The sequence below is a fragment of the Notechis scutatus genome, chromosome 2 (assembly GCF_049901735.1).
Source record: "Notechis scutatus isolate UNSWTSFEM ecotype Mainland chromosome 2, rNotScu1.2, whole genome shotgun sequence".
Classification (NCBI taxonomy): Eukaryota; Metazoa; Chordata; class Lepidosauria; order Squamata; family Elapidae; genus Notechis; species Notechis scutatus.
This window is the reverse complement of record NC_142010.1, coordinates 134,459,861-134,481,485: the sequence shown is the minus strand read 5'-3', so window position 1 is coordinate 134,481,485 and position 21,625 is coordinate 134,459,861. Positions and strand designations below refer to the sequence as shown.

Genomic DNA, 21,625 nt, shown 5'->3' with positions numbered 1-21,625 from the left:
CTGTCTGGTCAAAGAACCTGAAAGAATATAGTGAACTTTAATAAAAATAGTGATAATTTACAAAGATGATTAGGTGCAAATAGAAATACATACTATTTCCATAACAAGGAAGATAAAGCAGGAATGGTTAAATAGATCATTTTATTCAATGAGGAGAATGTATTTAAGCATGTTTTCTACTTAGATATCACTTCTGGCTTTTGTGCTTTTGATGAAAAAAATATGAAATTTTGACTTTGGTTTTGTTGATTAGTTAGATTTGTCATTATAGAAACGGCTTCTTATATACTGATGTGTAAAAGCAAAAAGTTGAGGCTGGGAGTGTTTACGTCTTGTACTGTGCTAAAAAGAGTTGGAAGTCAACACCATTTTTTTTCTTCTCTTGTTCCTCATATTTTCATTTTCCCTTAATTTCTTATTTATATTTTTATTTGTATTTTATATATTAAACAAACAAATAAATAAGAGAGTGGCAGCAACTGAAAAGGCATGCTTTTGCCCTTGAAGATTACAATCTCTAATCAAAGAGCCATGTAGCGAGCTCACCCTACTAGAATTTACTGGGTAGGCTGATGTTCACCTTTTTTTCAAAAAAGATTCTTCTGTAATTCTTTCTTATCGCTCTCAGTTTTTAGCATCCAGATTAGTATAGTGTTGTCTTCAAACTTGGCCATCTTACTGCTTAGCCTTAACATCATTCATGAATGCATTCAAAAGCATTGGTCCCAGCCCAGAGAAAGACTTCCTTTAATGTTGTTCCATTGAGAAATTGCCATTTTTCTTACTCAGTGCTGTCTGATTTTTACCAGTTAGCACTCCATCAAAGGGCATCCTCTTATCCCCATGATCACTGTTTACTCAAGAGCTTTTGTCAAAAGCACCACTATAACATTATGAATAAATAAAAATTCAATTTCAAAATATACAGTACGCATTCCATTTCCTTGAACAAGATTCACCCAAGCTATGAGAGTATCAGTGAATGGAACTGGTTCTTAAAATGCTATTCATCTGGAGATCAATGTTGTTGAAAATTAAAAAGAATACAACTGATTTTTAATGAACCATAAGAGGAATTTACCTGATTACTGTAGTGAAATTATAATTAAGGCCTCCTAATTTCATGAAACTGCAGCTGATTTTTTCCAATACTTAATAAAAAGAAGTCTTTTGGAGTTGTGCATTAGTAACTATGCATATTATTTTAAAAGGCAAAGAGCAGGTGTATGGTTGTTGTTGATTTAGATGCAGACACCAACTAAGGGTTCTTTAATATTCTGCCCCAGACTTTGGGCCTGAAAAAGGGCATGATTATTGCAACATATGTTTTGTACTGGATCATGTATTTATGCCATTTGAAGCAACTACTCTGCCATCAACTGCTGTGAACTAGAAAGCTCCCTCCTATTAGACACTCTGTTAGTGTCTTAGACTAGATTAGAAGAATAAGGGAAAATTCAGCTGATTTCTGCCCTGGTTGTTCCTCTACCTCAGACATTCCACTATGAGAAACCTTAGAACAGGGGTATCAAACTCAAGGCCCAGGGGCCAGATCCGGCCCATGGGCTGCTTAGATCTGGCCGTTGCGGTTGCCCTGGAAACAGCAAAGGACCGGCCTGCAGTGCCTCTACCAGCAAAAACGGAGCTTGGAGGGTCGCCTGTGCTCCTCCCAAGCTCCGTTTTCACTGACAGGGTTGCAGGAGGCCATCACAACTGAAAACAGAGCTTGGTAGTCCCTTTTCACTGGCCACTACAGGCGCTCCCAACATGAGTAACATCAACCTGGCTACACCCACCCAGCCGCGCCTTCCCGAGGTCAAACACAACACTGTTGCGGGCCTCAATGAAATCGAGTTTGACATCCCTGCCTTAGAACTATCCTGCCTAAATAAACCAATCTTGAATTTATGGTTGTTTCTAAAGGATACCTAGCTTTATTTCATTGCTACATTGCCAAGTAAAAACAAAGGCCTTAAAAGAAAATTAACAAAAAGAGTATTTCACGTGGATCTTCATATTATGTATTTTTCTCACATGTTTGGTACAGAGCATATCCTTTATGTTTATTAATTACTGAGGCTGTATACATTTTTGTGCTTTTATTCTAAGTTCATTATTAATTCCTTTCAAATGTCATTTAAAGAACATTCATTTCCTTCTTCTGAAAATACAGATGAATCATTTAAAAATATAATTTGATTTTATAAGTTTTTATAAGTAGCTATCAATCCATTTGGGTGACAAGGGCTGCATAAATATTTTTTCCCCCAGCTTAGTGTTTTGGGACAGGTCTGGGATTTCTTCAGGAGAAGGTCACGAAGGTGTGATAGCAGAACTGTTGAAGCCTTGTCTCTTTACAAAGGGACAAAACTTTGATTGACTATGACGATTGCCATCTTGCCTGGTTTAACCTCCTCCCCAGATGTTGCCACGTAGTCCAACACATCTGGGAGGCACCAAGTTGCTGAATAAGAATGTCACTAAAGAACATTACAACATAATATTAATATAAATTATGTTCCCCCCCCCCAATGACTAATGAAATGATTGGTTGTACTTTTTTTGTTTTTCTTGTTTTTGCAGTTTTCTGAGATAATAGTTTGTTTTATTGTTAGGATTTAGATTTCTGGAGTAACAGCGATTGTAATTTTCCCTTGCAACGCACTCATAATAAAGTACCCCAATTTTTAAAAAATTACAGAAACATTCCTTATTCCAAGTGGGCTAAGGTACCCACTTCTCTGAACATCTGGCGTTCACATGCCCATCCTGGAAGGATTTCAAGCTTCCCATGTAATTCTATAAATATAACTGGATTTTCCATGGAACATCTTGACTTGGCAGATTGGCTCATGGGGGCTGGGAGAGAGAGAGAGACATACAGTACTTATTCCTGGATTCAGTTTATAACCATCGACAGATGCTATGCAGGGAGTACTTCTTCAAGGTAGCACTTTCTGCCACTTACACACTGAATAATAGCACTTCAGGGCTATCATGTGGAAGAGCCCAAACCTGAACAATTTTATGCATGTTGGATGTTGTTGGCCTAAGGGGAAAACTTGGATAACAGTATAGGCCAGAATGGTCTAAGCCTGTCTTAATCATGGACTGGGGTTATCAGGAAGACAATGACAGGAAAAAATGTGCCCAAGATATATTTATCCAATTTTGTAACATCACTTTTGTGTGATAAAAAGGGTATAATATCCATTTCCTGTTAATTTTCAAATCATATTTTTAAAAAGCAACCAAGGCAGTATTTCAAATACTATTAAATCTAAATAACAAAATTAATACATGAAGTGTACTGTGGCATAAAACTGCATCAGGAAAATAATGTATTTTGAGCACCAGTAACCAAATCCAATTTCTTTAAAAAAAATACACGAGTGTTCAATAGATCACGCATAATGTTTTGGAAGAGTTTATTAGTAATTTCAAATATGTAAACATTTGATTTATAGTTGTGAACATTGCCTTCCTTGATGTTTTGTTACTAGACTCTCCAATTTTTTTGTATTCCATGCCTCATTATCTTCTTGAACATTTAATTTAATCTATACTAACAACCATTTATGTTTCATTATTATTATAGGCTTATTTTCTTGTAATAGACATATTACGTTTTCTGGTACCAGAATCTGTTCTTAAGCACTTAAGATGGCTCCCTGCTGAGCTTTTGAAAAGTGTTTTCACTGAAAATACAGCCTCTTGTACTTTTTTTTTTGTCAAACAATGTTTATGTCACAACTCTGTAAATAACTGAAAAATCATAAGTTAATCCTGTTATTCAACACTCTGTCCAGATTCTCTAACAAAAGAATGAACTTGTTTTCTTCTAATCTATATTTCCCTATAATGGTCACAGTGAAGTTGGCAATGCATGCCATGATTTTCTAGATATAGAAGGAGAATTCTAAACTTTCTGCATTCTGGAAAACACCACCCAACTTATAAGGGAAGGATGTTTTCAAGTCTTAGGGACTGCACCCAAGAAAATATCTGGGCAGTATTATGGAAGTGCTTGCCAATGTCTTTTTCCAGGCTGTTCTTTTGACAATCCGAGCCTAATTAACACTGGAATTGTTAAGAAACCCTGCCTCCAAGTAATAAATTTGGGCCAATTCTTAGTTTCAGAGATAAGCTATGACTGATTCAGTGCAGCCCCTTGTTAGGTCTTCTAACTCAGGGGTCTCCAACCTTGGCAACTTTAAGACTGTGGACTTCAATTCCCAGAGTTCCTGGCTGGCTGAGGAACTCTGGGAGTTGAAGTCCACAAGTCTTAAAGTTGCCAAGGTTGGCTGGAGACCCCTGTTCTAATTTATGTAAGGGATGTCACAATGCCCATATCAAAACAGGTATTTAAGGGCAAGTTTCCTGGGGGCAAAATTAAGCATTAATTAAATAGTGAAAGACTATTTGTTTATGATCTGAATTTAAATCTGAAAATTTTAAATATCCTTTTCCAATAGTTGAAACTCTGTGGTTGAAGCTTCCCTTCCTGAGAATTTTGCTGCATCTCTCTCCAAAATAGGCCTTTATATTTTTGAAACTGTATTATAGGAATATGCATAAAAATGCTATGTATGATGTAAGAAATCATTTTTAAAGTGTTTATTTGACTTAAAACATTCTGTATAAGTGAAGCTCATCTATCCAAATCTCTTGCTGTTTCCAGGGCATTTTCAAATTCATTTTCCTCATCTGAGCTATTTTGCTCTTGGTAGTCTTATACCAACTACAACAGATGCAGCCCAACTTTAGAAAAGAATGGAAATGACGTTCCTGTTGTATATAGACATTTGCATACTCGTAATACTACGTTCCGATTGGACAGTCACTACCGCCTAGTGATTGGTGGTTAACAACAGTTTATGATTGGCTGCCCAAACGGCGGGAGGTTTAAAATAACGCCATTGGTTGCGAGCCGCGAGCAGCCGCTATAAAAGAGGCTGCCGCGGCTCGAGTTTAGTTGAAGTTATTGACAGTTAAATAAAGAGCTGAACTCAACTCCGGTCTCGAGTCTATCTTGTTCTGGCGATAGAACACTGGCGACGAGGGTGGGATTGAGAGGACAAAGACCGTAAGCACGTGGCGAAGAGAGCCAAGAAGTCAAAGAGATGGCCGGAAATAATTCACCACCCGCACCATTCAACCCAGCCGAAGAGGACTGGGAATCATATATCGACAGGTTCCTGATGTTCCTAGAGAGTAACGAACTACAAGGAATCACGGACCAAAGGAAGAGAGCTGTATTCCTGACGCATTGCGGACCTACCATTTTTAAGATGGCCAAAGCATTGACAAAACCGCATGATGTCAAACAGATGGCATGGCCGGACCTGAACCGGATGCTGAGAGCCCATTACGCGCCTGTTGTTTCCAATCTTATTCGAAGACACGAATTTTATAAACGGGATCAACGAGAAGGCGAAAGTATCGGGGATTTCGTAGCAGCACTAAGGGACATTGGAGGAGCATACGAATTTCTCAATGTGGACGAAGCCATGAGAGACCGCGTGGTTCTCGGATTGAGAGACACTACCCTCCAGAGCAAACTACTAAATCGACCCAACATCACTGTAAATGAAGCCATCGCTGAGGCAACCACAGCTGAGGCAGCGAAAAAATCTGCGGCGAAAATGAAGCAAATGAATACGGCCAACAGCCCAAGCCAGAGCAGAGAAAAGAAAGGGGAAGGTAACCAGAAATACACTACCGCAACCACCCACCATGAAGACATCGAGTCATCAACCGACTCTGAGGACGAAGATGAAGAGGTACACAGGCTCCAGTCAGAATGGAATCGGTGAGAAAAGAGAGGAAGGAAACCTGATTTTCAGTGTGCCGGATGCGGAGGAAATCACCTGCGTTCTGAATGCCGTTTTTTGGACGCCATCTGCAGACACTGCGAAAAACGGGGGCACATTGCAAGGGTCTGCTGAAACAAAAAGAGCTATAGTCCAAAAAGACGAGGCAGCACCCGCCCCCAGAACTAAAGAGAAGCAAACCGGAAGTCGTTGGAGCCGGGAAAATAGAAGTCAGTGACTCAACGAGAAGGAAGAAACACATCAGACAATTATCATTGGGAATGCCAGAGCAACTGATGCTAAGAAGGTTCGAATAAATGTCAAAATAGAGGGAGAGCCATGTCAAATGGAAGTGGACTCCGGCTCATATCTGTCAATGGTATCATGGAACACGATAAAAAGCTTGCTACCAGACATACGACGAAAAGAACTCGAAGAGCAAAGCCTGACATTAAAAGACTACCAAGGAAACAAGATTCCGGTAGTTGGACTGGGACATTTCAAGGTAAAATTCAAGAAACACACTGAAATTCTTCCATTGACCATCGTTGACCGAGACCGCCCCAGCCTGCTTGGTTTAGAATGGTTCGCACCTTTGGGGATCAAAGTGACAGGAATCAACAGCGTCACCGAGACAGACTGGGAAGAAAGCCTGATGAAGGAGTTCCAGGACGTATTCGATGGGACGCTAGGCAAGTACCATGGGACCCCTATCTCATTTAGCCTAAACCCGAACATAGCCCCCATCCGGCTAAAGGCCAGACGTGTCCCCTTTGCGTCAAAGCCAAAAATCGATGAGCAGCTGAACAAACTCATCGCACAAGGGGTACTAGAGCCAATCGACCAAGCAAGATGGGAAACCCTGATTGTAATTCCCGTGAAACCAGATGGGTCCGTGCGCATCTGTGGTGACTATAAGGCCACCCTGAACCACGAATTACAGCAGAGCGCATACCCCGTTCCAGTAGTCCAGCACCTCTTGCACTTGTTGGGGGGAGGAAATTTTTTTGCAAAGCTCGATCTCGTGCAGGCATATCAACAATTGCCGGTTGATCCCGAGACGGCAGAGGCACAGACTATTGTAACACATAGGGGGGCATTTAAATGCAACAGATTGCAATTTGGTGTCAGCGTGGCCCCCGGCGTTTTCCGAAGCCTGATGGAACGCCTCCTACAAGGACTAAAAGGGGTGGTTCCCTATTTCGATGATGTATTGATATCCGCCGGAAATAAAAAACAGCTAAAGGACCGGCTAAGGGCAGTCTTGCAAAGGTTTAGAGAAGCAGGACTCAAGGTCAAAAAAGAAAAATGCCAACTTGCCGCAAATCAGGTCGAGTTCCTAGGATATCTTATTGATGAAGCAGGAATCCACCCCACCGAAAAAATAATACGAGCAATAAAAGAAGCACCCAGACCCAAAAACAAAACAGACTTGCAGGCATTCTTGGGACTCATTAATTTTTATAATGTCTTTTTGCCGCAGAAGGCAACAATAGCGGAACCACTGCATAGACTACTCGATAAAAAAGCCATCTGGCAATGGGGCCGACAAGAAGAAGCTGCATTCCAAAGAATTAAGGACTTAATAACATCCAAATCTGTATTAATCCAATACAGCGACACGCTACCACTGACTGTCACCTGCAACGCTCCACCATTCGGCGTAGGTGCAATACTTAGCCACACATTACCTGATGGCAGAGATGCACCGATCGCCTTTTATTCCAAAACGCTGTCAAAAGCTGAAAGAAACTACAGCCAACTGGACAGAGAAGCCTTGGCCGGTATCTCAGAGGTAAAATGCTTTCACGAATACCTTTATGGTAGGACATTTTCCTTAATTACCGACCACAAGCCACTGTTAGGAATCCTGGCAGGAGACAAGGCCACCCCCAACATCCTGTCTCCAAGGATGACAAGATGGTCGGAATTTCTTGCAGCCTACAATTACAAGCTTGTCTATCGATCAGGAAAAGCCATACCCCACACCGACGCACTGAGCTGCTCACCCCTACCAGACCACGCCGACGACCCAGCTCCCACCACACGCACCCTGCAAATTGAAACAATATCGAACCTGCCCATCACTGCATCAGACATCGCAAGGGAAACCACAAAAGGCGCACTGATGGCCTGACTCCTGAACTGGGTGGGGAGGGGCTGGCCGGAAAATGACAGAAACGAGACTTTTAAACCGTTCAGAACCCGGCAAACTGAGCTGTCAATTGAAAAAGGATGTATATTGTGGGGGGATAGGGTTGTTGTTCCAAGAAAATTACAGGAAGACGTGCTGAACATGTTACATGAGGGACACCCGGGCATGGTAAAAATGAAGTCCCTGGCCAGAAGCTACGTCTGGTGGCCAGGAATAGACAAAGACATTGAAACCTGGGTAAAAACATGTAACAAATGCCAGACGTCCAGACCTACCCCCCCTTTAGCACCGGTCCTTGACTGGGAGACACCCAGAGGCCCCTGGTCAAGGATCCACATAGACTTCGCCGGACCCACAAAGGGATATACATTATTAATCATCGTCGATGCCTACTCGAACTGGTTGGAGGTCAGCATCATGAGTTCAACAACGACTGAAACCATCACTAAACAACTAAAGAAACTCTTCGCCACTCATGAATTACCAGACGTGTTAGTCTTGGACAATGGCCCACAGTTCACAGCTTTAGCTTTTGAACAATTCCTCGCTGAACAAGGCATATGACATGCCCTGACAGCGCCAGCTCATCCGGCGGCAAACGGACAGGCGGAACGCATGGTTCGATACACGAAAGAAGCATTAGAAAAACTTGAAGGGGGCGACATGCAAGACAAAATAAATACAATGCTCACAATTCAACATATAACGGCGTGCACATCAAGAAACAAGAGTCCAACTGAATTTTAATGGGCAGAAAATTGTGAACATACTTGGACAGACTAAACCCCACCTACAACCCCGAGAAGCCACCAGACTCCTCCAGTAAGTACCGCACGTTTATACCAGGCAACCTGGTATACGCGAAAAATCTTACTGGAGACCCATTGTGGTTACCAGCCACGATAACACAAATTACAGGCCCCCGGTCATACCGATTGGAAACGACGGACGGCAGAACCTGGAAAAGGCACATAGACCAACTACGATCTCGATACCTCAAACGCAACACCTACACACCCCGAAACATAGAGCAAACTCACGCAAAACAACCAATAAATAATAATAAAACCAGAGAGGGGGGGAACCCTTAAATAATAAAGAAAAGGAAGACCCTCCTTTAACACAATTAAAAACAGGCCACCAACCAGCAACAGAAAGCCCAAGAACAAATAAAAACTACTTACCAATAGGCGAATTCGAAAGAAGGGAGCTGGAGGAGAACCAGGGAAGAAGCAGCCGAGCCGACTCTACCTGCCCGAGTATGCCAGAAGGGAGCAGCAAGGCCCGCTCAACCAACCTAACAAAGCACGGCGGGAGCGGCATGGCGGACGCACCCTTCCAGGAGGTTCTGGAGAGAAGGACAGGAGAAACATCGATCCCGTCCGAACTGATTGAAGACAACACAGAGACTGAGCTGCGCAGGTCAAGTAGGACCCACAAAAGCCCCGCCTATTTACGTGACTACGTCACGTAAAGTTGGACCGTACCAAGAGGAGAGGGGTGTTGTATATAGACATTTGCATACTCGTAATACTACGTTCCGATTGGACAGTCACTACTGCCTAGCGATTGGTGGTTAACAACAGTTTATGATTGGCCGCCCAAACGGCGGGAGGTTTAAAATAATGCCATTGGTTGCGAGCCGCGAGCAGCCACTATAAAAGAGGCTGCCGCGGCTCGAGTTTAGTTGAAGTTACTGACAGTTAAATAAAGAGCTGAACTCAACTCCGGTCTCGAGTCTATCTTGTTCTGGCGATAGAACAGTTCCTGTAATTTAAGATAAAATTTCACAGTTGAGTTAAAACTCCCAAATCACATTAAGGGCAGCCCACAGCCATCCAATGGTTCCTCAACTCTGTAGAGTCTACAGAATTAAATACCACCTTTTGCTTGGATTTGAATGCATTCTTTTAAAAAGCCTCGTCTTTAGTCATGTAAAGCTTGCTGTACGACACAGATAATTTGTGCTGGGAAAGAGATACATCTTCAGCAAAAATGTAGTGACAAGAATTACATCTGGTTCCTGTTACTGATCCCCAGCAAACAGCCAGGCTGCAGCGACAGCTCTACCTACAGCTCTACCTACAGCTCTACCTACAGTGGTGGGATTCAAATTTTCTTACTACTGGTTCTGTGGGCGTGGCTTGGTGGGCGTGGCAGGGGAAGGAGACTGTAAAATCTCCAGTCAGAGGTGGTATTTGCTGGTTCTCCGAACTACTCAAAATTTCTGCTACTGGTTCTCCAGAACTGGTCAGAACCTGCTGAATACCACCTCTGCCTACTTAATCTGCTTAGAGTGGTTACCTGAGAAGGACTGAAGGCATGTCATCCTAGCAAGACCTGACATCTTCAGCCATGAGCTTAGTTCAGGGGTGTCAAACTCATGTCGTCACGGCGGCGTCACATATTGGGATTTTTTTCCCCCTTTGCTAAACTGGATGTGGGCATGGCCCGTGGGTGGCGCATCCAGACCACGGGCCACGAGTTTGAGATCCCTGGCTTAGTTGATGAACTTGCCTTTAGCTGAACAAGCATATCCTTAGGTATTATCCAACATCTAGGTATTACAGTTTAATACTGAGTCTCCAGAGTCTCCAAAACTGTGATAACAACCAGTGATGGGATTCAAACAATTAAACAACTGGTTCTCTGCCCTCATGATTTCTTCTAACAACCAGTTCACCAAACTGCTCAGAAAGTTAACAACTGTTCTCCTGAACTTGTGCGAACCGGCTGAATCCCACCACTGATAACAACCCAAGCTTTCAAAAAGCTTTCTATCCAATAAAAGATCTTGCTTCTGGCTGTGGTTTTTTCAAACCTGCACTTTTGGTCTCATCTGAGGAGGCTTCAATTTACTTGACTTCATTCACAATATTACCAACAACAACATCCAGCACAGGTTTTGTATTTGAATTGTGTCCATGTACTGTATGTCTGGCCCTTTACCTGCACATATATTAAGTCAATAAAGGGCCTTTGTTTTGGAGAAATCCACTAACAACTAATGTCAGCTTTGCTTATCTTTGAAGAACAATTCAGGGATTATGTACATTTCTACCATTGCTCTTACAGCATTTGAATATGTGTATTTCAGCTCTGCTATTTTGAACGTGGTTTCATTTTCTGTGCCCCGCTGAGTCAAAGTGCAGAAAAGTAATTCAAGTTTCTACTGAAAAGACTGAACGTAAAGCTGAAATTATTGCACTCGAGGCCTTTGGAAACATTGTGCTAAGTCCTATTGCAGAGGGGCCTGAATGTCTGAGGACCGCATGCGGTTTTCTTGATCAGAGAGCAGGATCTTCTTCCACAGCCTTGGTGCTGCATCTCATCACACACACACACACGCACACAAACACACGCACACACACACACACACACAGAGGAGAGAGAGAGAAGCTTCCCAACAAAGGAACCCCATGTTCTGGTCCAGCCAGCCGGGGGTGGGTTGTATAAGAAGGCAAAGTACAAAAGGAGGCTGAGGCACTGGGAACTCTGGCAGGGCCTTGCAAGGAGGCCCTTGTCTTTGGAGTGATCAAGGATTTCCTAAACCCACACAGCCAAAAACGTGTGGCATCCAGGCCTGGAAAAAGAGCTGCCTGGGATTCCATCCCTGCCTTTACGTCAGATTCCCTTTTACTATTGTACAGCTTTGGAAATTAGCGATCAATACCAAACAGAACGGCTGTTGTTTCAGAGAGGGCGGTGAGCCAGCTGTTTATCTCGGGCCATGTCAATGCCGTTCTTGTTAGCGTCATTTTGGCTGTCCCCTCCCTGCCCCTCCCCAACCTCACCCTAAAGAGCCACACTCTGCTCTTTGCAAGGCAGAAGATGAAGGATTAAGATACTGCTGCTGGCGGAGAACATTTCCTCTGGAGAATAGGGAACTCAGGGAAGCAAGAGAGAATAGCCAAGGCAGGCTCAGTCGATGGAGAGAATTGCCAGCTTGGTCAGAAACTGAGAGAGAGCGATTTGATGGCTGTGACATTAGGGTGAGAGACAGATTCAGACCGTGAATTAGTTAGCCGCCCTTTCTGCCAGTTAGACTTCATTAACTCCTTTGTTGTGAGCTTGCGAGCAGGAAGTGTTGTGTCCTTCCTTTCTTGCAAGGATAGCAAAGGCCATTCCTCCCTCCTTTAGAAGGATAACTACTGATCTGTCTTCTAAGGGTAGGAGTTCATTCAGCTTCCGTAGCATGAGTCAGACACTAATGCAGGTGGTCCTTGACTTACAACATTTCATTTAGTGACTGTTCAAAGTTACAACAGTACTGAAAAATATGGCTTAGGACCGTTTCTCACACCAATTACAACCTTTTCCAGAATCCCCATGGTCACGTAATCAAAATTCAGATGGTTCATATTTATGACAGTTGCTGAGTCCCAAGGCCATGTGATCCCCTCTTGCAACCTTCTGACAAGCAAAGTCAGGATAGGCAGATTAACTTATCAGCTGCAGTGATTCACTTAGCTGTGGCAAGAAAGATCGTAAAATGGGGCAAAATTCACTTAACAAATGTCTCGGTTAACAAATGGAAATTTTGGGCTCAATTGTTGTTGTAAGTCAAGGACTATGTCAAGCTCAAAGCACGCTTATGTTGTTGGAACCATTATTGCTTCTCAACTTGCCAAAGAACCAGGGGAGAGGGAAAGGTGAGATGGAATGCAGGCTTCAGACTTCAAGAAGAAGAACCCTGAGAACCAAGGATACACCGGCAGGTGTTTGCCAAGACCAGAGACTTTTTCTCATAACAATACAATGATACTCAATTGGACAATGTGACCTGCATTAATAGGGGAGAGGGAGAATTCCATATTGTAACTATGTGTGTTTGTGTGGGAATTAGGTAGCGCTGGTTTTACCTTCATCGGTGCCGAAATGACGTACTTGATAAAGTTTTGCATTCAGACAATGGAAAGTCTCGAATGTGCTTGCTTTGTTTGGTTTTTCAGTTGCAATGTTAGCAGACGTCCTGTAATACCATCTTATGGCTCACAAGACAGTGTGTCCATCTGCCCTAGTTGTGTCTTTGTGAACTGGCAATTCACAAGTCTTTCCCGTCAGCCTCCTTTTGTGCTTTGCCTTCCTACACAACCCATCTCCAGCTGGCTAGGCCAAACATGGGGTTCCTTTGCTGAGAAGCTGTGTGTGTTTCTTTTCCAGCTTACCCGGAAAAGTTGAACTTGAGAGCATCTGCATAGGAAGCAGTTACAGTATTTGGAGAGGGAGTTGCATTCCTATCCCTGCCCCCAGGAGGCAGGAAAGAGAAATAGGTAAGAGGACCCTCTGCTAAATTAGAACCAGAGATGTTTGCAACATCACCATTTTGGGGGTGCCTCAAAGAAGGGGAAAGCAAAGAAGGGGAAGACCAGCTCCCATCAGGGATGAAGTGATGGGATTTGTAGTTGTTCTTGTAAAACACCCTTGTGAGATAACCTGACCTGCATGTGTTGATTGATGGAAATGGCATTCCTTCAGAGCAGGCATCCTAACCCTGACTCCATTGTGTACCTTGTTCCTCTTGATTAACAACATTGGAGAAATCAGAGCATTCAGCTACTTGGGCAGTATTACGAATGGGGTAGGGAAGGCTTTGGAAGTTTTGCATTCAAACAAGATGTGTGGTTTCTCTATGTAGCAAATTAACCTATCCCCAAAATGCAGGGATGAATAGCCGTTTGGCATCTCCAGCATTCTCATCCTGGAAACATAATCCAAAATTCTGCTTATGATAGCAGGGTATATTTTTAATATCTGGGTCAAACATAAAAGAGGCAGGCCAAAAACGTTTTTCTCCACTGTCTCCCCCAAAATATCCCCAAACATATAGCCATATTTATTTCTATTTGGAAGACATCCAAAACCCTTTCAGATTTTTATTCTTAAAGGCAGTGGGGAGGAAGACATCAATTCTCTGAACAAGATATCACCAGGCATGCATTTATTCCAAATTATTTAGCACAATTCTTAGTTTAAAGATTCCTAGCAGGCACAACCATGGCTTTCTTTTAACAATATGGAAATGGCTTACCATTCTGTTTTCTCTTCAAGTGCAGCTGAGCTAAGATATATTGTGTGTTGCCATTAAAGACATACAAAACAGTGAAATCCTCATGTAACAGAAGGCCCAGGAGCCAACTTCAATTTTCAAATGGCAACTAAAGGAAGTTGGATTTTTTCTTTCCCCACGTGTGGAGTGAAATAATATAGACCTCTTCTGGGGATTCCCTACCAGCAAGGTTACCACAGAAATGACCTCAGTTCTGATGAAACCTAACTTCACTTCCGGCAAAATGGAGTCTGTACAGAATATACCAGAATAACAGAGTTGGAAGGGACTTTGTAGGTCTTCTAGGCCAAACTCCTGCTCAAACAGGAGACCCTATTGACAAGTGGCTGTCCAGTCTCTTCTTGAAAGCCTCCAATGATGAAGCACCCACAACTTTTGAAGACAAGCTGTTCCATTGATTGTTGATTGTTCTCCCTGTCAGACAACCTCTCCTTATTTCTAGGTTGAATTTATCTTTGATGAGTTTCCATCCATTGTTCCTTGTCTGGCCTTTGGGTGCTTTGGAAAATAGGTTGTCCTCTTCCGCTCTATGACAGCCCCTCAACTACTGGAAGACTGCTATCAGATCACCCAATCTAGCATATTACCTCAGTCTCAAGGAAGCTCTCACTTAATAGGAAGCTCCTATTTAATAAAAAAATCCTTCTGAGACAATCAGAAATCAAGCAGCTCAGACCAACATGGACAATTCTTTAACCATCTGCATTTTTTTAAAAAATGATATCAGATTGCTACAGATATCTTGAACTTCAACCATTGACTGTTCAAAGTCAACACTGAAAAAAAGTGACTTATGACCATTTCCCACTTATGACTTTTGTAGCATCCCGTGGTAACATGACAAAATTTGGATGCTTGGCAACTGGCATGTATTTATAGAGAGTGACAGTGCCCCAGGGCCATATGATCACCTTGTGCGACTTGACAAGCAAAGTCAAAGGGAAGCCAGATTCATAACTGTGTTACCAATGGCAGTGATTCACTTAATGCTTGTGGCAAAAAGGTCATAAAATGGGACACAACTCACTTAAGAATTGTCTTGCTTAGCAACAGAAATGTTGGCCTCAGTTGTGATCATAAGCCAAGGACTTAGTAGAAGTGCCTTCAATATCCAGCCACTAAAAGCATGCTTAGGCCAAAAAGCCTTGAAACCTATCCAAACATGAGCAAATTTTGACTGGTTGAAAACAGTGTCAGGATTGTAGCAGGAGATGGACACTTCATAGGAGCGTATGTAGAGGTGAGTTTATCAGTGCAGAAACTTATTTACATTAATGGGTTAATATGCGCATGCTCAGATTGGATAAACTGTTAAAGCGAGTCGGGAGAGCTTCACTGGGTGACTCTCTGAAGCACTGCTGGAAGAGGAAATAAGGTTTTGCCAACCCTTGCTAAGGAGGCTCTAATATGACCTTTGATCTATGATCTCTTGGATTCTATCACTCCCTTTTTCTCCCTCTCCCGGCATGCTGCTTGTCATCTCCTTGCTACTTCGCTGCTTGTAGCCCCTCCTCATATCTTGAAGTCAGTGTGCCAATTTCCTGAGTTAGCTCCTCGTTGAGGTGGCTGATCTGGACTTAGCAAGGTTGTCTGCTATCCAGCTGAAAAGAGAGTCAACTGGAAGTCAACTGGATCCATCAACCAAGAAGGGAAGAATGTATAAATACAGTAGACCCCTAGTCTCATTTTTAAAAATCTTAAATATGAATATACCACACTTTATTTATATATCACACTTTATTTATTGACATTGGAGTCAATAAATAGCAAATATGTCAATAAATAGTGAATATGTCATCATGCACGAAACAGACAATAAAACCATATAAATGGCAGGCTACGGTAGCAATGAAATCTATATGCAGACGAAGGCATATTTCATATTAAAATGGCAGTACTGCCATAGATTTGTCAACATAGTTGGTTCCTTCCATTCCATGCTGGTCTACAGGTTCACTGTGCTTTCTTCTGGGCAAAACAGAAACTGTGGAGTACTTGATGCTCTCTGAGCTTGGTTGTTTGCTTGCAGATGTTTCTTTATCCAACTAAGTAACATCATCAGCATTCCACAGTTCAACCCTGAGATATTTCCTTCAGTTGGAAAGCAAAAAAATGTACTCGAACCTGATTCTGCTTTACTGTTTGTTTTTAAATTATAGTAAAACTAGAATGTGAAATTGTGGCTTAGGATCCTCAAACATGATTTGCATTAACTATAGCTAAATGTTATAGTTTCACTAAGCAACTGGAGTTAAAGGGCATTGCTGCCCATAAGGGGAGCAAATGAAAAAAATGGTTGTATCCCAGGTGTGAAGTAGTGTTTTCTTGAACACTCCACACAGAGTTGATCTACTACAATTGGATTTGTATTTTGCACTAAATGATGGTTTATTGAATAAAGCACGATTCAGCAGAATCTTCCAGCAGTCTATGTTATAAACCAGAGGTATAGAAAGTGTAACTTACCTGCACCATTTTTCAACCCATGGAGTCTCTCTGGAGTAGGCAGACATTGTCATCCATGAAAGAGGGGAGCGAGGGCAGCATTTCATCCCTCCAGATAAGATCCACGGTGACTCTTCTCTCTCTTCCTTAAGAATGCTATCCTCAAGGTAACAGAGGTAGACTGCCTATACCATAAATCATGGTTTACAGATTATGGTGGCTAGGTTCTGAAAACAAGCTAAAAGCAGCCCCGGATTGAGCATTACAAACACAAAAAACCACATGCTTAGGGCACCAAGGGAAGGAATTTTCTCCCCTACCTATCAAGCCCTTAACTATTTAACTGCCACATTCAACTTTAGTTTTTAATGCTTGTTGAGTCTTAATGTCTTGGCCGTAAAGCAGTTGAAAGGCTGAGGAGCTCCGTTGTTGGGCTATGCTTAGGGCATCAGCTGGCCTTCATCTGGTCCTAGCTAAAAGGACACTGTTCTCAGGGTTTCATCTAATTTCAGCTAAACTCTCTCCCTGCTCCATTTTTCCAAGCAGAGATAAAAAAGTAGGTTTATTACAGAGAATGAGGAGCCATACAAAGACATACTCTAAGAGCCTGCTGCTGTCTCTATATGCTGGTCTCCAAGTTTTATTCCTGAGTAGCTCTCGTTCTGCCCTTTGGGGTCAGTGGTTGCCTACTGCTTGGTTCCCAGCTGAAAGATTTCACGCCATCTGTCTCTTGCTTCTCACCTGTCTGGGGTGAGAAGCGATGTCTGGCTCTGCTGTATTTGAAACCACAGTGAAACTCATATTTCAAAGGGAATTCTGGATTCTGGCTCCTTCAGAAGGCAAAGGATGTCTGGATGCCTGTCCAACTCCTCCTCAATGGCTGTGGGGATCTTCTGCCTACAACCAGGAATACACAATGGGAGGTAAAGAGATCAATATGAGGGGTAGGGTGGAAAATAAGAACTTTATTTTCTTTTGTACAAGGAGATTTCTCTAACTCCAGGAGCTCTGCACGGCAGGTTGGGCACTGGCTTTGATTCCTGGTCCTCCAGGTTTGTGGTCAGAAAAAGTATTTATTTGAAGGTGATCACATAACCATGTAAGTGCTCCCAAAGGCTTTGGAAGGAACTGGGGCATGGAAGTTGTCAAATCAAATAAGTGCTCTAAGCACGAAGAAGGAACTTCCCTTTCGGGGGTCTGAAATTGCCGGAATCATGGTTTGTTTTAACCTTGGTTAGTTATTCCAGGAGAATTTCTAATTAAGGAGAAATTTCCTGACACTAATAAAGGAGAATATTTGTAGTTCAGGGTTGACATGAGGGTCCTTGGTGCTCTCTGAGCTTGGCTGTTTTCTTGCAGGCGTTTAATTACACAAACCAGGGGTGGGATTCAGCGGTGTTACTACCAGTTCGGTGAGAGTTCGACGTTTGTGTGTGCTACGCGCTTTTGCGCACACATGTGCGTAACGTGCACAGCGCTATGCGATGTGTAAGCATTTGCAAAACCACATCGGCCGTTGCCTGGATAGCTGACAAAGCGCTGCGTGGGTGTGCAGCATTAGAAAATCCTCTTCTTTCCTGCTTTTTCAACCTCAGCTGTGCCGCGCCAAAGCAGCTGAGGTTGAAAAGCTTGAAATAAGAGACAACCAAGAACCGGGCGAAAGCGGGTAGGCCAAACAAATGACTAAAGGTTGTCGCATTAAACTGGTTTGGTGTCTGCTGCTCCTCCAAGCTACGGTTCTATTGAACCGGGCGAACTGGTAGCATCCACACCCCTGACCCAAACTAGGTAACAACACTGATGATGTTATCTAGTTTGGGTAATGGGTATCTGTGAGAAAACAAGCTAGCTCAGAGAGCATCAAGGACCCCCACAATTTTCTGACAGCTTCAGAGCAATTAATTAGTGGAACAACTTGCTTTGAGAACTTGTGGATGCTCAACACTGGAGGTTTTTAAAGAAGAGTTTGGACAACAATTTGTCTGAAATGGTGTAGGATTTCCGGCTTGAGTAGTGGGTTGGACTGGAAGACCTCAAGGGTCTTTCCAACTTTGTAATTCTGTTATTCCATTGTCAGAGGAAGGCAAGGCACAGATTCCCTGCTTTAAAAAACCTCTTTCTTTTGCAGGTACTGCTGGGGCCTTTTCCCTCAGAGACATGGAGATAATCAGTTCAATTCAGGGCAACCACTTCTTGGGTGGGAACAAATGAATGATCTGATGCTCTGAATGGGGATAGAATTATTCCATCATGCATGATCCTGCTAGGATCAGGTTTCTTAGGAGTACAGTATGTACAGATACTGGCGAACCACGCCCTTTACAGAAGAGCATTATTAATAAATTAAACAGACTATTTGCCAAACACGGGTTTCCGGACGTGTTGGTCTCGGACAACGGCCCACAGTTCACTGCATTGCCCTTTGAACAATATCTTGCTGATTGGGGCATCCGCCATGCGCTAACCTCGCCCGCGCACCCTGCGGCGAATGGACGTGCAGAACGCATGGTACAATTTGTAAAAAAGACCCTTCACAAAATGGAATTTGGCAACATCGACGAAAAATCAATCGAATTCTCTTGTTGCAGCACATCACGCCCACAGCATGACCAACAAAACACCCGCTGAACTTCTTATGGGGCGGAAAATACGATCGCACCTTGACCGGCTCCACCCCACTTTCGCACCGAAAAACCTTTCGCTCCAGCAGCAAATGCCGGGAATTTAAGGTAGGCGATTTAATCTTTGCAAAAAACTTTTCTGGCGACCCGTTATGGATACCCGCAACCGTTACCCACCTCACCGGGCCTAGATCTTACCGCCTACTAACAGACGATGGGAGGGTGTGGAAACGCCACATAGACCAGCTCCGATCGAGATTACCACCCAGTGTCCATGACTTCCCGGTTCACCAACTCAAGGGGAGGAAGTATCGAGGAATTGACTTTGATACAACTAATAGCAGGTCAACAGGAGCCCCACAGCCCAGCGTAGCACCGGGCGTGAAGCGGGGAGGGAGTTGACGCTTTCAGGGGAACTTTAATACGGGGAAAACGAACTGCAAAACCCTCAAGAAACACGGAGTAGCAGAGACAACCACAGTGAATGCAGCACGGAATCGCCGTGCAGCGAAATAGAATTTAACAAAGATCATCCAAACGCTCCACCGGAACCGGACATTAGACAAAACCCGGTGGAGCCTCGGAAATCATCCAGGCAGACCAAACGGCCTGCCTATCTTGAGGATTTGTTACAGCTCCCCTCAAATGGAACCCAAGGGGGAGGGGTGTTGTGAATCAATAAAAGTGAATAACCTAAATGCAAATTAGGGGTTGAAAACCTGCACACTTGATTGGTCCTTATACAACAACTTGGGATTGGGCCAGAACTAGTCCCTGATTGGCCACTCTTGGGACTGTTCTTATTGGTTAGTAGTTTGAACTTGTTGCACATTTTCATTGGTTAATAAGGCAGCAGCTAACCCTATAAAAGGGTTACTGTTGCCCATAGCATTGCTCTGTTATGTTCTATTGCATTATTAAAGAGTTGAAGTCACTGGTCAGATGTCTGGTCTCCGTTACTCTCCATACTTAACACTCCTGTTTAATAAAAATTCCTTCTGAGACAATCAGAAATCAAGCAGCTCAGACCAACATGGACATTTCTTTAACCATCTGCATTTTTTAAAAAATGATATCAGATTGCTACAGATATCTTCGAACTTCAACCATTGACTGTTCAAAGTCAACACTGAAAAAAAGTGACTTATGACCATTTCCCACACTTAACGACTTTTGTAGCATCCCCGTGGTAACATGACAAAATTTGGATGCTTGGCAACTGGCATGTATTTATGAGAGTGACAGTGCCCCAGGGCCATATGATCACCTTTTGCGACTTGACAAGCAAAGTCAAAGGGAAGCCAGATTCACTTAACTGTGTTACCAATGGCAGTGATTCACTTAATGCTTGTGGCAAAAAAGATCATAAAATGGGACACAACTCACTTAAGAATCGTCTTGCTTAGCAACAGAAATGTTGGCCTCAGTTGTGATCATAAGCCAAGGACTTAGTACAAGTGCCTTCAATATCCAGCCACTAAAAGCATGCTTAGGCCATAAAGCCTTGAAACCTATCCAAACATGAGCAAATTTTGACTGGTTGAAAACAGTGTCAGGATTGTAGCAGGAGATGGACACTTCATAGGAGCGTATGTAGAGGTGAGTTTATCAGTGCAGAAACTTATTTACATTAATGGGTTAATATGTGCATGCTCAGATTGGATAAACTGTTAAAACGAGTCGGGAGAGCTTCACTGGGTGACTCTCTGAAGCACTGCTGGAAGAGGAAATAAGGTTTTGCCAACCCTTGCTAAGGAGGCTCTAATATGACCTTTGATCTATGATCTCTTGGATTCTATCACTCCCTTTTTCTCCCTCTCCCGGCATGCTGCTTGTCATCTCCTTGCTACTTCGCTGCTTGTAGCCCCTCCTCATATCTTGAAGTCAGTGTGCCAATTTCCTGAGTTAGCTCCTCGTTGAGGTGGCTGATCTGGACTTAGCAAGGTTGTCTGCTATCCAGCTGAAAAGAGAGTCAACTGGAAGTCAACTGGATCCATCAACCAAGAAGGGAAGAATGTATAAATACAGTAGACCCCCTAGTCTCATTTTTAAAAATCTTAAATATGAATATACCACACTTTATTTATATATCACACTTTATTTATTGACATTGGAGTCAATAAATAGCAAATATGTCAATAAATAGTGAATATGTCATCATGCACCGAAACAGACAATAAAACCATATAAATGGCAGGCTACGGTAGCAATGAAATCTATATGCAGACGAAGGCATATTTCATATTAAAATGGCAGTACTGCCATAGATTTGTCAACATAGTTGGTTCCTTCCATTCCATGCTGGTCTACAGGTTCACTGTGCTTTCTTCTGGGCAAAACAGAAACTGTGGAGTACTTGATGCTCTCTGAGCTTGGTTGTTTGCTTGCAGATGTTTCTTTATCCAACTAAGTAACATCATCAGCATTCCACAGTTCAACCCTGAGATATTTCCTTCAGTTGGAAAGCAAAAAATGTACTCGAACCTGATTCTGCTTTACTGTTTGTTTTTTAAATTATAGT

At 42.9% G+C, this 21,625-nt stretch overlaps 1 long non-coding RNA gene across 1 annotated transcript in view; it reads left to right on the top strand.

Annotated features, from left to right (window-relative positions):
- Nucleotides 1-21,625, top strand: part of LOC148132257 (uncharacterized) — a 308,260-nt gene that overhangs the window by 15,032 nt on the left and 271,603 nt on the right. The gene's annotated exons all lie outside the window — the stretch shown is intronic.